The following is a 19,131-nucleotide window of genomic DNA, read 5'->3' as shown; positions in this document are numbered from 1 at the left end:
ATAATTGATACTTGAGATTTTTGAGAAAATGTGACATGTGTTTTATTGTGTTTGAAAATGAAAATTTTTGTTTGAAAATTTACGGTGTTACAACCATAAATTTCATCATTTAGGGTTTCAAACCCTAATGATCAAATACATGGATTCAACCATGGAATTACCATGAAAAGTTTCTAGTCAGCTTCTAAACACTTACAATAACATTATAATCGAGTTATCAACCAATTAATCCAAGCTGTCAACTCAATTCACACATTTACCATTAAATCTCACAAGCTTAAATCAAAGATAAAGTCTTACCTTTATGTGTTTCTATATATTATAACTTGTTTCCCTTGATTATAACCTTCTCTAGACAACTTCACAACCTCAAAAACGCCCTAATAGACCCTTCCTTTGAACCTTGTGAAATATATTCGAGAAAAGAGGTTTAACATGTTAAATATTTATTCTGCTACATAACCACGTCGAGATGGCTTTATGACCACGTCATGGTGTCTGTATGACAACAGTTCACAATTCCAACTTTGGCCATTTTCCACCCCAACTTCAAACAATTATAATGTTTTCGTTTCAAATCTATTATCATTGATATTTGTATGCACATGAAGGTATTAACAAGTGTGACATCCCCATTTTCACGACCAGAAAAGACCGATTTTGTTTACGCTTGTTTGAAAATCAGAGTAACATTTTAAGTAAAAGTGTTGCGGAATTTGTCCCAAAACAAAATATGATAAAGATTTATCAAAATCATTTTCCAAAGAAATGTATTTCATTAAAAGACTCGGGATGTCATGTTCGATACAGATCAAAAGCATAAACAGTGCAACATAAGCCTTACTACATTATTTCGTATTTACAGGCCTATAATCCCTTATCTCTCATCCAAACATCTATGCTCATACGCCACTACCTGTAATACAAGAAACTGAGTGGGTCAGGCTTGGGAGCCTGGTGAGCACATAGGGGTTTCAACCCACAATAAATAAATTTATTAACTTTATCAAACCAAACAAACCCGATTACCCATTCCCTTTATCCTCACTTTACGTCCCTAAAACATCTAACACAAGGGACCTAGTTTAAGGACTTTCATCGGGGTGACAACACATGCTTTGGGGATTCCTCATCAATTCATGTCAAATAAGGAAACCATGTGGGGGATGGAGTACTATTGGTAAACACACAGTTCAAATAAACACCTATAGTTGCGAGCCTGCTAGCATTCCATTGGACTGTCTAGAATAGTCTGTGGTCGTAATCTATACTCCGCTAGATGACTGGATCATCAATAACATCTATAACGAGGCCTCTCATTATTTTATTTTGTCACACAACAACTATTACACATACCCATGTTTTACCCAACACATTTTAAATCATTTAAAACATGTATAAAATCGTTCATCCAGCATAGATAGCAAGTATACAGATACTATTCACACACATCACGTAATTTATATAAAATATTTCATATCTATATGTAAGATGAAAGTAACTATTCACTCACCTGAAAAGGTGGTGATTCCGAACTCAGACAACGCTTCGTTTCTTAAAAATAATTTCCTTCGACGAAACCTAGTATTATTACCACTAGAGTTTAGTCTATTATTCGCCGAGACTAATTAATAGTCTAGCTATTATTACTATTATATAAACATTAAAAAATACTTATATAACCCATAAGAATAGCCCAAGTACTTATTATAAGTTCTTAATAAAGTTACTATAATTAAATAAAAGCTATATTAAAAATAGGGTAGGCGTAGCTCACTTACAACGACTTTTATAGAAAACTGGACTTCGCTTGGAGCAGCGTTTCTGAACCAAAAGACCCTTTTTTCTCGGAACTCCGGGAGCCTCGGGGCTTCCTTCGGGTGCTAGGGGGTTTACCTAGGCTTGGGGGGGGGGGGTTAGGAGCTAGAGAGAGAGAGAGAGTAGAGAGAGAAATAAGACTTGAATTTGTAAGGAAAGAAGGTTGCACCTCGCACCCTTTTATAGGCCCTCAGCACCTCGGAACATTGGGCGTTCGGAACAGCTACGTGGGGCGTAGCTTTGATAAGATTTCCAGGTGGAGGTCTCCGGGTGGTGCGACGTGGGAAAAGCTAGACCGAGGAAGGCTCTTCGTACGTGGCACATTCCAAGCTCGGACATTGGGCATATGTGAGGGCTACGTATCGCGATCTGAAGCGGGTTCATCGGACGGCTGGGAGTTCGGCCACATCATCATTCCATGCATTAGCTTCGGAAATTGCTCACTTAACTTCTAAAATTCGTATCTTTCTCATACGAGCTCCGTTTTTGACGTTATTTATATCCACGCGTAGGCGGGAATGTACTCTACAACTTTTGTTTAGACTCTGTCGGCTAATTTTGACTTTATCTAAATTTTATATTATTAATAGGCCGGGACAGGATTGGTCCATTAAAAATCCATAACTTCTTCATCCAACGTCCGTTTTCGCCTATCTTTTTTATCGTTACACTACTATTAACGAGATCTTCGATTCTCGTTTAGGTCGTGTCGGCTAAATACCGCTCGATCTAATACTTGAACTTCGAGCTGTACACTACTAAGCCGAAACTTCGAAAAATCATAACTTCCTCATACGAAGTCAAATTTGGGCGTTCTTTTTATGGACGCTCTTGGTTTAACGTATTCTACGACTTTCGGTTAGATCACTAAAGCTAAAAGTTGCTCTATGGTAAATTCACTATTTATGCTTCCTGGTGTCGTGCCGGTTCCGTCGCGAAACTTCGACGGGTCATAACTTTTTTGTTATAACTCGGATTTCGGTGTTCTTTATATCCTCGGAATCCTTGTTTCGACCACTAAAACTTTATGTAAAGATATCGGGTTTATCTGACACTTCAATTTTGACGCTTATTTTTATTCTTTATTTATTATACATTTATAAATACACATAATTCACATAGTATTCAAATATTTCATCTTTATTACTTCAAAAGTGTTACAATATTTTACCTAGGCTATTACATCGTCTAAAAATGCTTAGTCCCGAAACTCGGGCGTTACAATTCTCTCCCCAGGATGATTCTGTTCCGAAATCATGTATCAGCAAATAGATACGGGTAGCGACTCATCATGTCACTCTCTGTTTCCTAAGTGAGATTTGGCCCATTCGTATGTTTCCAACGGACTAGCACTAAGTCGACCATCTTGCGTCGTAACTTCTTAGTCTTACGGTCAACAACTACCTCAGGCTCTTCAATCAGCCTCTTATTCTCATCCATTCTTAACTCTGAGATTGGAATTATGTTGGGAACTTCTCCCGTGAAGTTCCTCAAATAACACACATGGAAGGTGTTATGAATACCATATAGTTCTTCGGGTAATTCGAGCTTGTAAGCTTGGTTCCCAATCCTCTGAAGAACTTTGAACGGTCCAATAAACCTTGGACTCAACTTCCCTCGTTTCCCAAATCTTATAAGTCCCTTCCACGGTGAGACTTTAAGCAAAACTAAATCCCCAACTTTAAAGGTTATTGGTCGTCTTTTCTTGTCAGCATAGCTCTTCTGACAATCCTGAGCTGCTAACATTCTTTCCCTAATCACCTTCAACTTTTTAGCAATCTCATGGACTATCTCGGGGCCCATAAACTGCTTTTCTCCAGCCTCAAGCCAACAAGATGACATACGACACTTCTGTCCGTAGACAGCTTGATAATGCACCATCTTGATGCTCGAGTGGAAACTATTGTTGTAGGAAAATTCTACCATAGGTAAGTGCTCGTCCCAGTTCCCTTGGAACTCCAGGGTACATGCTCTCAGCATATCTTCCAGTGTTTGAATCGTTCTTTCGCTCTGACCATCAGTCTGCAGATGGTAAGTTGTACTTAAACTCAACTTCGTACCCAATTCCTCTTGTAGAATTCTCCAGAACCTTGACGTGAAACGACTGTCACGATCGGATACAATTGTTAGAGGAACACTATGAAGTCTTACTATCTCCTTCACGTAAGCATTTGCGAGCTTATCCATAGACCACCTCTCGTTGGCTGCTATGAAGTGTGCACTCTTAGTGAAACGATCCACGACTACCCAAATCATGTCGTGACCGTTCTTCGTCCTGAGTAGTTTAGTCCCAAAATCCATGGTGATGTCTTCCCATTTACCCATCGGTACAGGTAAAGGTTCTAAACTCCCATACGGTTTCTGATGTTGTGCCTTAACTCTCACACATGTTACACACTCGACCACATACTTCGCAACATCAAGCTTCATCGTTGGCCACCAGTAGTAGGGTTTTAGGTCCCTATACATTTTAGTGCTACCGGGATGAATTGAGTACATGGTCTTGTATGCTTCTTCCTTCAGAAGATCTCTTATTCCTCCCGTCTTAGGTGCCCAAATTCAATCTTGGAATACCTTCAGTCCTCGACTGTTTATACCGAAAACTAATGTTATGCCTAAACGTTCTTCTTTTCAATAATTCTTCTCTGAAGCTTCATCTTGAGCTTTCCTGATACTTTCCACAATCGTCAATACAACTTCTATTCTCAACGCTCTTGGCCTTTTCCTTTCAAGATTGATTTTCCGACTGAGAGCATCAACGACAACATTTGCTTTACCAAGGTGGTAAAGTATCTTATAGTCGTAGTCCTTGAGTAATTCCAGCTAGTGTCGTTTCCTCGTATTCAATTCTTTCTGATTAAAGAGATACTGTAGACTCTTATGATCAGTGAAAAGCTTGCACTTTGTACCATAGATGTAATTCCTCCATATATTTAGAGAAAAAACTACTGCTGCCAACTCCAAATCGTGAGTGGGGTAGTTCTTTTCGTGCTCCTTCAATTGTCGAGAGGCATATGCTATCACTTTTTCTCTTTGGGTCAGAACACAGCCCAACCCGAATCCCGACGCATCGCTATACATCGCAAAATCTTCAACTCCATCAGATAGAGAAAGGATCAGTGCTTCACATAATTTCTTCTCTAACTTCTCGAAGGCTTCTTCATGCTTCTCACTCCACTTATAAGTAGCTCCTTTGTGGGTCAAAGCTGTTAATAGAGCATCTATCGAAGAAAATCATTGGATAAATCATCAGTAATATCCGGCTAATCCAAGAAAGCTTTGAATCTCTGTGGGACTTTTTGGTCATTCCCACTTCATTATAACTTCGATCTTTGCTGGGTCAACCGTTATCCCTTCTTGTTTAACCACATGACCCAAGAATTGGACTTCTCGGATCCAAAAAACACATTTTGAGAACTTTGCATAAAGTTTCTCCCTCTTCAACACTTCCAAAACTTCTCATAGATGCTGGCCATGCTCCTCCTGGCTTTTTGAGTAAATGAGAATGTCATCTATGAACACTATCACAGACTTGTCGAGGAATGGTTTACAAACCATGTTCATCAAATCCATGAATGCTACTAGAACATTGGTTAGTCCAAACGACATGACCAAGAACTCATAGTGTCCATATCTTGTTCTGAATGCAGTTTTCTCAATATACTACTCTCTCACCTTCAGTTGATGATATTCTGACCTGAGATCAATCTTTGAGAAATAGCTCGAACCTTGCAGCTCATCGAATAGGTCATCAATCCTTGGCAAAGGGTACTTGTTCTTCACCGTTGCCTTGTTCAACTCTCGGTAGTCTATACACATTCCTATGCTTCCGTCCTTCTTCTTCACGAATAACATCGGAGATCCCCAGGGTGATGAACTCGGTCTAATGGAACCGTTGTCCACCAACTCCTGAAGTTACGTCATCAGTTCCTTCATCTATGTCGGTGCTAGTCGGTATGGTGCCTTTGCTATCGGTGTCGTTCATGGTAACAAGTCTATATGAAACTCCACATGTCTATCAGGCGGTCATCCGGGAAGATCTTCAGGAAAGACTTCCGGATAATCACATACGACTGGTATATTCTGCACCTCTTTCTTTTCCTTCTTAGCATCGATCACAAATGCCAAATATGATGCACATCCTTTGGATAAACATTTTCTGGCTTTCATCAGGGAGATGATTCCAGAATTCACTCTGTGTTTGTCCCCATACACCATAAATGACTCCTTTCCAAGGGGATTTACCCTAACTATCTTCTTTCTGCAAAGAATCTCAGCATCGTTGGCACTAAGCCAATCCATTCCCAGAACGATGTCGAAACCGTTCAACTCTATGGGCAATAGCTCTTCATGGAATTCGTTTCCATTTAGGTCGATGAGGACGTTCCTAATACGATCACTAACAGGTATGAACTTGCCACTGGCAACTTCCACAACTAAGGCATTATCAAGTTTCTCTACGGGCAATGCTAGTTTCCCACCAAACTTATGTGACACAAAGGAGTATTTTACTCCGGAATCAAACAGTATATTGGCAGGAAAGCCAATTACAAGAAAGGTACCTGAAGCGATGTCTATTGTCTCCTTCGCAGCCTCGAGCGTCATCTGGAAGGCTCTTCCCTTCGGCTTTGGTGGAATGTTGGGTTTTCCTACCTCCTTCTTCTTCGGGCAATCCTTAGCGATGTGCCCTTCTTCACGGCACTCGTATCATACCTACTTGTTGATGGTGCACTCATTGGCATAGTGCCCTATTTTCCTACACTTGTAGCAAGTTACTTCATCGCTACATTTTCCCGAGTGCTTTTTCTTGCACTTCTCGCACCATTTCGATTCATTTCCTCCTCCCCCGAACTTCTTCGAACCGAACTTGCTCTTCTTATTGTTGGGGTTAGCAGACCCTTCAAATTTCCTCTTCTCGCCAACCTCAATCTTGCTAGAAGCTCTTCCCTTAATCATATCCTCCACAGACTTGGCAGCCTAGATAGCTGCCTCTAGAGTATGTGCCTGACGTACTGGCACTGCATACTCCCATGGAAGTCCCTTAGCGTACTTTCTGATATTCGTCAATTCATCCGGCACAAGACGCAAGGCAAACTCTATCTTCTTTTTGAAGTTGTTCGTGTATTCATCAATTGGCATGCTTCACTTCTTCAAGGTCAGGAACTGGTTCTCTAGCTCGAGCGAGTTTTGCATTGAGCAATACTTTCGCTGCACTAAGAACTCTGCCCATGTAAGTTGTAAGGGCTTGTTGGGACTTAAAGTCCTCCCCAGGGTGTTCCACCAACGCACTGCTCCTCCACGGAACCGACGTACTGCAAAGGTGATTTGTAGTCTGCCTCTACAACCACACATCATGAAAGCTAGCTCCATCTTTGAGATCCGATCCATAAGGTGAATTTAGATCTTTATTCAGGATAGACGTTTAAATCATCCTTATCCCTCTAAAACGTTTACATGTTAGTCCTAATATCATAGTCGTATGTTTAGAATCCTAAACACATAAGGTTTCCAGATCCGGTCGGCAACAGACCATAGATCCAAACAAATAACAACATATCAGGCACAAAGCATTTAGCACATAAAGGCATTTTAGGTACAATTCCAAAAAAAAACTAGTGCTCACATCTCACAATCATCGCTTAACATTCTAAGTTTAAGTCTAGAAATCCTACAAATTCCTAGTTCGCTTAAACTAATGCTCTGATACCAACTGTGACATCCCCATTTTCACGGCCAGAAAAGACCGATTTTGTTTATGCTTATTTGAAAATCAGAGTAACATTTTAAGTAAAAGTGTTGCGGAATTTGTCCCAAAACAAAATATGATAAATATTTATCAAAAACATTTTCTAAAGAAATGTATTTCATTAAAAGACTCGGGATGTCATGTTCGATACAGATCAAAAGCATAAACAGTACAACATAAGCCTTACTACATTATTTCGTATTTACAGGCCTATAATCCCTTATATCTCATCCAAACATCTATGCTCATGTGCCACTACCTGTAATACAATAAACTGAGTGGGTCAGGCTTGGGAGCCTAGTGAGCACATAGGGTTTTCAACCCACAATAAATAAGTTTATTAACTTTATCAAACCAAATAAACCTGATTACCCCGTTCCCGTTATCCTCACTTTACGTCCCTAAAACATCTAACACAAGAGACCTAGTCTAAGGACTTTCATCGGGGTGACAACACATGCTTCGGGGATTCCTCAGCAATTCATGTCAAATAAGGCAACCATGTGGGGGATGGAGTACTGTTGGTACATTTTTAAGTATGAAATTAATGATTGATCACAAAACTGTTTCGAAATGTAACTTGATATTCTTAATATATATATATATATATATATATATATATATATATATATATATATATATACACACACACACACACACACACTAGTCGTTTACCCGCGCGAAACGATGTGTATGAATAGTTTTTTCATAAATTTGTTTCTACAGACGATTAATTCTTTTGCGCAAACTACATCTAGATAATTATCAATAAGAATCATGTTAGCAGAAATGAAATTAGCAAAAACTAAAAATGAAAAGTTGGGATTATTTAAAAGTGTACATGAACACGTGATTGATTGTGCATTATTAATCGTGTAACACTTTTTTATACACCACATTTGATTAGTTTCTTTTCGGCGGACAATAATTCGTTTAACTTCAACGATTCGGTTATTTTACAACGAACAATGTATTTTTTTTAATGTATTTGGATAAGTGTTTTCATATGTTGGATCCATTATGTTGAAGTTTAAATCTGGGGTAATAATCTCGGTTTGAGCAATTACATACAACTTTTAATCAGGTGAAACCTACAATCAAAACTTGTATGGATGTGATTACCACTTTTATCTTACAAATACCAATTATATATATTATTCCAGTATTTCAATTCTACTTTCAATTCATCGATTGATTTTTTTCGACATACAGTTTAATGTATTAGTCTGTTTTGTGCATGTTGGATAAATGTTTTTATATGTTGCGTACATTGTCGAAAATAGACCATTTCTAATTCATGATAGCACATTTGAAAAAAAAGTCATTTTCTTTATTAATGTAATCATGTCCCCGTAATTAAGGAATGATTTCTTTTTAAAAACATGTCATATTCTAAAGAACATATCCATTGTTTTTTCTGCAATCAATTCAATGATATGTTTTTCAATATTTAAATTTGTTCAAATCACAACAAATCGGAATGGATAGTCAAAAATGGAAATTGTTTTTTGATCAAATACTATTCAAAATCGGACAACCAAATTTGTTATGCATTATGGTTGTATTCTTTAGCAATTGCGTAAACGAAAAATAGAATTTAATGTTATTTTTTTAAAAACATTTCTTTTCGTTTTTATTATACTGTATTCCTTCAATTTATTTTCCTATTAAACACCATTTGGAGATTTGGCCCAAATTTCGTTTATTTCTAATTAAATAACTTTTACGATTGATTTTAGGCTATCACTTAACACTTATTTGTACTATGTTTTAATTTTGATATTTTTGGCCATCCATTCAAAATGTCTAATAAGGATAGTTTTTTTTCAACATTAAACGCATTAAATACTATTATTATTATTATTATTATTATTATTATTATTATTTTGAAACGGCAAACAAACTAATCTAGACCTAAATAACCACCTATGTCTCCACCGAGACTTGAACCCCTGACCTCTCATATGAGATGATCACTCATTAGTTATGTCTAAGTATTTACCCACAATTTATTTTAAATAATAAATCCCTTAAAAGCCGTCATTAAAATTTGGGACAGAGTACATATAAAAAAGAAATAGAAATTTAAACCGAATTACAAAGGGAAGTAAAGCGGCCATCGTATGTCCAGGTGGATAATATCTAAAGTCCATAAGGGGGATGATATTTAAAGACTATAAAATACCAAACTCTGAATATGTCACACCTTTAAACTGGAACGGCATAAACGTTCGGGGGCGGAGGACGCCATGTTCAGTATTATAACAATGCACAATAGTAAAACAAACAACAACATTATTCATTGCATTAATAGTATAATTTATACATGTGTGTTTTGAATGTATTTGTAAGACACCAAATATATATATATATATATATATATATATATATATATATATATATATATATATATATATATATATATCAAAATAAAAGACGAGTCTTGAAAGTGCTTCGTCTTCTCAAAACCTAGCCATTTGTACCTGTCTAATGGTGATCTGAGAATACAAGTTATTTTGAAAGAATAGATCAACATTTAAGCTGGTGAGTTCATAAGTATTTTAGTGTCCAAAAGTTTGCATTACTTTGATGAAAATGTTTGTAAATGTTTGTAAGTGTTTGTAAGTGTTTGATGTAAATGTTTGTATACTTCCTAGAAAATCCTATATTTTCTACTAAAATGGAAAGTAGTCTTCTACCTAGACCTAACTGTACTGTATGTTTGTTCTTTTGTAAAAGTGAGTGTTTTTCCCAAGTATATGACTATCATTACCAGAAAATAGTTTACATTACCTTTTATGTGAGAAGATCACTATATGAATGTAATGGGAAAATAAAGATGTGCAGTAGTATTGTATATAGTAACTACTGAAGTGCTAACTACCTTAAAACATATTTGTTTAATTAAGGTAAAATGTGATGAGATTATAACCATGCTTGATTGACTAGTATAAAACACGACATTCCAAAGACATCGAAACGGTATAACATTTGTCACCCGTAGACTTGTAGTCCCACTGTAGCTAGCAGCAAGGTGTATGATGGTCAATCCCGTATAGATCTATACACAAATTCACACTCTCCCTCTAGGAGACTCTGCTTACAAAATGTGACACAACAGTATATTGATATGCCATGAAGTAGTCGCTCATATTAATGTTATCTTTGTTATTGTATTTGTATAGCATGTTCCTTCTGTTCTAGTGTATTGTATGTTCCTTCTGTTCTTGTAATAGTATGTTCCTTCTGTTCTAGTTATATTATGTTTGAACTGACTCATGTATGAACTGACTCATGTAAGATTCGTTGTTCTAGAAATAGTAAATAGTAATCCACTAAACTACACCTATTATAGTTTATTAGTATAACTCTTTGACTGTTACTGATGTATAGAAAAGACTCAATTACTTACCAAGCAACTAAGTTAAGTATAATCCTTAAAATGGGTTTAATATTCACATACCTATTCAATAAGTATAACTATGATGTAATCGACATTCGGACTAATGATCCTACCTCAAGCCCACAACCAAACAAGGAACAGGAGTCAAGGTGTCTAGCAATAGTCCTAATTCTGTTAAAGCATACTTATACGTAAATAGATAGAAAAATATAATTTGATATATAAAGAAGTTTATAAAAGCTTTAAAAGAGTTTTCAACAAGTTTGAGTATAAGAAATCCTTTTAAATGTTGTTTTCACATGTAAAATGATTAACACAATTTCATTGTGTTATACTTGTATCCCCCCCCCCCCTAAAATCATTTAAAAGTATTTAAAAGCGTATTTGTAAGGGTATGAACTCACCTGTAGTGAGTGATTCGGATAAAAGATCGATATAGGATGCTAAGTATGCCCAAAGATGTCTTGAGCACAAAAGGATCCTATTAAGCATATAATAACACATATATGCATGTAATTAGTGTATATAACAACTAAACATGTAAGGGAAACATCCTTAGGGACAAGGAAACACTTGAAATGAAGTGTTACAATCATATGTGATTGTATGAAAGGAGTTCACGGCCACACAAGGAAGTGTTCATGGCCAAAGAGTGTTCACGGCCACACATGAAGTGTTCACGGCCAATGAGTGTTCACGGTCACACATGAAGTGTTTACGGCCCTAGGCTTGATCCTATGAAGGGTTTACGACCACCTTATGGACTAAGAAGGGTTCACGGCCATATCAAGATCTTATGAAGGTTTCACGGACACATGAAGGATTCAGGACCGAGAACTCTTGAAGATCATCCAAATTTGGTTGTTTCTTGGTTGGAAATCAAGAGCTTCTAATGGATAACAAGTATAAGGAAAGGATACTTACTTAATGGAAGTCTTGGAGGTGTTTTCGGCCCCAAGAACAAGTGTGTGTTCTTGCTGTTCTTTGTGGTTTGAATATCTAAACCCAAAAGAGATAAATTTATGGATGAAATCATATAGTGTCACTTGAATAAGAAGGATATCAAGAAAGAATGGAAGAATCACTAACAATTTTGAAGATCAAGGGGGATATTCTTGATGAGACTTGAGAGAGAAATGAGAGTTCTTGACTTGGAGATGTGAGAAATGAAGAATAATGAAGAAACTTCACACATAAGAGAGGGGTTTACGGCTGGCCATGGGTTTACGACCGTAAACCCTAGTTTGCGGTTGTGAACTCCTAGTGAAGGTGTTTCCGACTTGATTTCAACTTAACGAACTTAAGTTAACACATCCTAGCACACAACCCTTGAATATACTAGGCTTAGAACTTTCATACAGACCCTTAACAAAGTTAGAAGTCAACAGAAAAATGTATGACTTTTCATTTAATTGAATGGCTTTACAAGATAGAAATTTCGGGTTGTCACAGAAGAGATGTTGTACGTTGACTAGCAACAACACTAATACATATAGTAGAAAACCATTAGTCTGAATTGAGTTTTCCATGCTTTATATTCTCGAGGTTTGATCTTCATTTATTGGTAAATTCTGGGGAGCTCTTGTATGTAGATTACTTCACATAGATTGTCTACATTAGAAATAAATGAGTACTAAAAACCTGAAAGAGAGATATAGCTAAACCAATAATTATCAAATTTAAATGGCAACCATAGTTAGGAAACCAAACCAACACAAAATTAAGAAAATAGACTTACCCAGTTGAAGATTGGATTGTTGAAACTTCGTTAAACCTACAACCAAACCAAACAAAGAAATCAGTGAAAAGTAAAACCAACAGTCCATTTCAGGACTTGTAAGCATACATATATAGTTTCACATACAGTCAAAGAGATGGAGAAGGTCAGCAGTGGTGTTGGTTCTTTTTAGAGAAACTTATATGTGGCAGTAGTGAGGAGGTTTTTAGAGAGACAGAGAGGGATAGGGTAAGCAATAGAGGAAAATAGTGGTACGGTGGTGGAGGCTATAGTTTTTATTACTGGTTGTCTATGGTTGATGGTCTAATGTATTCTTGAAGACTTTAGAATAGTTTGATGCAGTTTTTGGTATAGCCCCGTAAGAACATTGCCTTCATGCATAGGAGGAGCATATTCCTCTTTGTAGGGGCAACACACTTCATGGTCTGATGTATGCTTGAAGACTTTGGGATATTCTGAAGCTATTGTTGGTATAACGCCATAAGTACATTGCCTTTACGGAGGGGTTGCTTGAAAATTTTGGAATTAGACCCATAAGTACACTGTCTTCATTTATGGTTGCTATTGTCCTCACATAGTACACCAGGAAGGTCATAACCCCTGAAAAAGATTACAAATGATCACAACGTCTACCAATAAAAATAAATGAAAGTATGTTCTATTCCATGCATTCAACCCTTTTCCTTTTGCATTTTTCACAATAATATCATTACCTGACTACCAAGACGATGTTGAAAAACCAATGCATATTGATTCTCAGTAACCGAAATAAAAATCCCAACCAAATCATCGCTTTGTGGGCCCCTACAAGACTCCCCATCCTACAAATCCACACTCGAAAACTTAATTGTGTATCCACAACCACTTGTTAAAGCCTCAACACCTTTACTTTTTGTATCTTGAACTTAGACAAACCTTTCTTTTTTGAATTTCAACCAAAGTAATTATAAAACTTAAATATCCATTTTTCACATCTAGCCTAAGTAATTATAAAAAGTTGAGTGTCTTTTTTTGTTGCTCCTACTAAACATTAAAAAAAACTCTGTTTATACCAATTTAACTTTTTATTAAATAATTCTCATCCTTTTTCTTCATTTTGAGACAGCACCCACCGTTTATAGCTTTAAATGACATCGAAGGGCATAATGTTCGTTACTCTAGAAGCTTTTTTTTTTTTTTTTTTAACATCAACAGCAGCACCCAAGCAGATCAAGAAGGGGCCTTAGAAAAGGTCGACAATGGTGCTAGTTCTTTTTAAATTGAAGGATCAAGTATCTCTTGCAACACAACAGGAAAAGAGGTGTCCCCATTTAGCTTTAACTTTTTACAAATTTGGCCTAATTTATCTAATACAACACAAATAAAAAAAGTGATGTTAGTATTAATGTTACCATATCATCCAATGTGATGGATGCATTATATGTACGGAAAACTTTAGATGTGAAGCCATACATGAGTTCCTTTAAATGAGTATTCAATGTGTTTGTATCCAGCTTGTCAAAAAGATATTCACTACCCTTCTTCCCTGAGATGTTTATGCAATTAATCCCAAAAAGACGTTAACGCCCTCCTCATCCCTATCATCAAAAAATCAAAAATGCCCTATAATAAAGACTGATACTCATATGTTCGAAATTGTTGATTGCTTTGAAGACAGTGGCTCAACTTCAACCTCGTTTTGGTATCTTATTAAATCTTTACCAAGAAAGTCAAACTGGAAAAACATCAAAAGCCAAAATTAGCTTTTTTTTTTCATTTTCAGAATATTTTTATGTATAAGTTACCTTGAGGATATTTGGAGGCTGTGGCTCTACGTTTTCTACTTTTAATGTGCAACAATCAACTATATCAGCTTCATCATCATCTCGTAATCATAAATGTGAAATCCATCAAACATGGAATTTAAGGTGGAATGGAATTTCTGTCACAGATAGCAATACTACCTTCTCGATTCCTACTCTAAGTGTTCATTTATCAATGAGATATGTAGCCATTACCACTTGTCTCTTTGCCAAATCCTTATTTGTACAATCTTTAGTTTAAGATTGTTTGATGCCTCATATGTATCCCTATAATAGTAATGGTAATGGATGAGTTATCGATATCAGGAATAGGGAATAGAATGACATTTTTGTAAAATTAACATTGATAAATCAAACACACAATATCGTTACGACACCAAAAAACAGAAAAAGAATGTTGATGAACGAAGTAGCAGGTGGTTGTGAGCTTATAGGGCTTCGATCTAACCTTATATCGAAACCATTTGCAGATTGAAGGCAACACAAAATCAATAGTTGTGAGGGCAACACAACGATTGTGAAATATTACCTGGAGAACGTAGGTAGAAGAGGGCATCTTAGGGTTTTCTGATTTTAAGAGCGACTGAGATGGTGAGTGGTTGAAGGAAATGTCGTGTTGAATGAGATGAGAGAGGATATGCAATATATAGCGTATCTCATGTTGACCAATTCAATTGGCTGAATGTGAGGAAATAATGTTGACTGATTCATGTTTTAGAAGAGTTTGTTAGCTTACGACCCGCCCTTAGGTGTGACATTTTCAATTCATTGATCGGATTATTTACTCTGCAATGCATTGTTGTAAATGATGTTTTAAGGTATTAACAAGTGCTACAATAATATATAATTACTTTTTGCTCAATTCATACAAAACTTAATCCATTAAGTCATGCAAAAAGCTCTAAACACCAACTTTTCCCATTTTTCCCTTTTTGCTCTATTACAGAATTAAGTGACTTAAGTCACTTAACCAACATTATAAATCATCCTACAATGTGCTCAAACATATCATTACAATTTTTCAAGATTAAATCTTCATTATCTCGTGATTTTCTAAAAAAATGACCAACTTACCCTTTTAGTCAAACTATTCATACAACATAGTATTCTGATTTATTTTGGATTGTTACAATCACTCCTTTTGAAAGAGATGTTGTCCTCGAAATCTTTTTAGAATATTAGTGATCATATTCCAAGTCTATAACCCTTTTGCTTAGTTATTTCCAATTTATCATATTTTACACAATATAGCAATCTACTCTGCTATTTTCTTGCATTTTTATACAATTTCCAAACTTTCTTCACTAATCTTTGTCCATTCTTACATAGTAATACATGTTTATGAAAAACAGGTGTTACATATGCTGTTGATGCGATTTGTTGTTTGAGAATATACGTTTGAGAATATAAAAAATAGTAGATCTTCATTTTTCTTTTCATTTTTTTTGATGTTTTTGTGTTGCTTACAATCCAAGGAAAACCATAATTAGAAAAACTCATTTTTTGGTCCTATTATACTTCATCAAGGAAACATGATGTTTAAATTTTGTCCTCTCTTTTTTTTTCTTGTGTACCAAACGGGAAGTGACAAAAAATCATAGAAGTCATTTACTAATATTAAATATAATGTTTTAGTAAAAGAAGCAGTCTTGAATTTTTATACATGCGAACTAACAAATGTCGTGATTATAAAATTACAGTTATGACATTTTTAAGTATGAAATTAATGATTGATCACAAAACTGTTCCGAAATGTAACTTAATATTCTTAATATATATATATATATATATATATATATATATATATATATATATATATATATATATATATATATACGTGTGTGTGGAAAAGTTCAATAGAGAACAATTATTAACGATTTTCCAAGAAACCAAATATATTTTCAAGTTTTAGAGCTTATTCTTTATCGAAAAAAACTAAAAGTATCTAAATTCATAACTTCACATTGTGAATGTTTATATATTTTCTGGATTCACCGTGTGAATTCAGATTCACATTGTGAATTCGCACACATTCACACTGTGAACTTGACGAAAAAAAATATTTTTTAATCGAATTTGATATCATTGAAAAAAAAGATAAAAAGTTATAAATTTTTGTATTTTTAGTTTTTTATATAAAATAAGTTCTAAAAGTTTAAAAAAATATTGGTTCCTTGGTTCTATGGTTAATAATAGTTCTCTATTAAATCTCACCACACACACACACACACACACACACACATATATATATATATATATATATATATATATATATATATATATATATATATATATATATATATATATATAGAGAGAGAGAGAGAGAAAGAGAAAGAAAGATAGGGTTTTAGGATTATATACATTTTAGTTGTTATAGTAAATAACTAGAATTCGTCTTTGTTGATCTCTTGGAAGCAATTACCACAAGTGTCATGCCTCTAATGAAATCGCACCAAAACTAGCAAGAGAATAAATTAGGAGATAGGAGAGAGATTTTAATCCAAGGCTTGTGGAGGGAAGGTGTCACACCCCAAAACCAAGAACGGCGGAAACGTTCTGGGGCGGAGGACGTCATGTAAAGTATCACAACAGTGTAAAGTAGTAAACAAGCAACAACATCATCCATTGCATTAATAGTAAGATTTTAATACATGTGTGTTCTTTCATAGAAAAAGACATGAAAATAAGTAATCAAAATAAAAGACGAGTCTTGACTGCTCCGTCTTCTCAAAACCTGGTCATCGTACCTGTCTACTGGTGACCTGAGAATACAAGTTATTTTGAAAGCATAGATCAGCATAAAGCTGGTGAATTCATAAGTATTTCAGTGTCATTGATTTGTAAAAATTGTAATGAAAGACTTGTAATTGTTTGAGAAAAAGTTTGTATAAGTATAAAAATCCTAGAAAATCTCATATTTCCTACTAGTATAAAAAGTAGTCTTTTACTAAGACCCGACTGTTTTGAAGGTTTGAACCTCTGCAAAAATGAAGTTTTTCCCTTGTACAACTATTATTATTAAAATCTAGTCTACCTCATCGATTATGTGAATGTGTCACAAAACAAAGGTAATAAGGAAAATAATATAATTATTGGAATCGTATCCTTTTGTCTTAGGATAAACACGGCGTGGTAACTCGCCGAACAGTACAACCGAAGACATCCGTCGATGTGCAGTTTCCCACTGTAGCTAACAGCCGGGTGTAAAATGGTCAGTCTCGTATAGTATGTAATAGTATCTCTTCATATAGTATGTAATAGTATCTCTTCATATAGTATGTAATAGTATCTCTTTGTATAGTATTTAATAGTATCTCTTCATATATTATGTAATAGTATCTCTTCATATAGTATATAATATATTTGTATAGACTCATGAATGATCTGACTCTTGTGTGATTCCTTGTACTAGGAATAGTAAGTAGTATCTCCTAACTATACCTATTATGGTTACTAGTAATGTACGTGTATAACCGAAAGTATGCCTTTGCTACCCAAAGGTAATGAATTGACTGATAGAACTTTTATGTCTATGTATGTATACATAATATATAGGCATTCATTTGACAATATAAAAGTTTAAAAGAACTTTTGTAAAACCTTTGAAAAGTTTAATAAATAAGAATTGATGACTTGATGTCAGTTTATAAAATGATTTAAAAGCAGATTGTTTAAAGTATAAGAAATCCTTTGTTTGAAAAACAATTGTAACAGAGTTTGAAAGGAAAGATAGAGTATGTAAGACAGTTTGAAAAATAGTTTAACATGTAAAAACGTTTGAGGAAGTCATTTGAAGTAGTATGCTTGGTAAAACAGCTAAAAGCGTAGTAAATCCATTTGTGTACTAGTTATTAATCACATGTGATTGATATAATAACTAATATGATTCAACTTGTATCCCCCCCCCCCCCCCCCAAAAAAAATTCATTTAAAAATATTTAAAAGGTTAATTAAGGGGTATGAACTCACCTGTAGTTAGTGGATTGGATGGAAGTGTCGGACAAGGTGCTAGGTGTCAAGTGAAGACTTGAACACACACAATGATCCTAAATAACATATAATAACACATATATGTATCCAGTTAGTCATTTAACAACTAATTAACTAAGTTAAGACACCCTAGGACATGAAAACACTTTGATTCAAGTGCTCTATGTACCAAAGGGTTGCATCTAAAGGTTGTATGGCATTGCATTTGAGTTTATGGCCCAAGGACCACTCCTTAAGGACTTTACGACCTAAGGTCATTTCCCCCCATGAGTTTACGGCCGTAAACTCATGATACTTAGTACAATTTGGTGTTTTGAGGTCTTATAAGTCATAAAGATGTATCCTTACTTCAAGTTTAAGCCTTAGGAAGCATTAGGGGCACAATGGCACCACTTTATAGAGTTTACGACCAATGGACCATTCCTCATGGGTTTACGGTCGTAAACTCTATGGGTTCATGGTCTTTTTAATGTTTAAGGTCCTAAACACTTCAAAGAAGTGATCTAGACTAGTTTCCAAGGCTAAGGAAGGGACTAGGGTTCACTTTGTCCCATCATTTAGGGTTTACGGCCCAAGAACATTCCTTGGCCGTAAACACCTTTGATCTTGTAATTCATTGTGTTTTCTAGGTGCA

Source organism: Lactuca serriola, chromosome 1 (genome assembly GCF_051521515.1).
Source record: "Lactuca serriola cultivar US96UC23 chromosome 1, Lser_US96UC23_V15, whole genome shotgun sequence".
Classification (NCBI taxonomy): Eukaryota; Viridiplantae; Streptophyta; class Magnoliopsida; order Asterales; family Asteraceae; genus Lactuca; species Lactuca serriola.
The sequence above is the reverse complement of the archived record's forward strand: the minus strand, read 5'-3'. Positions refer to the sequence as shown.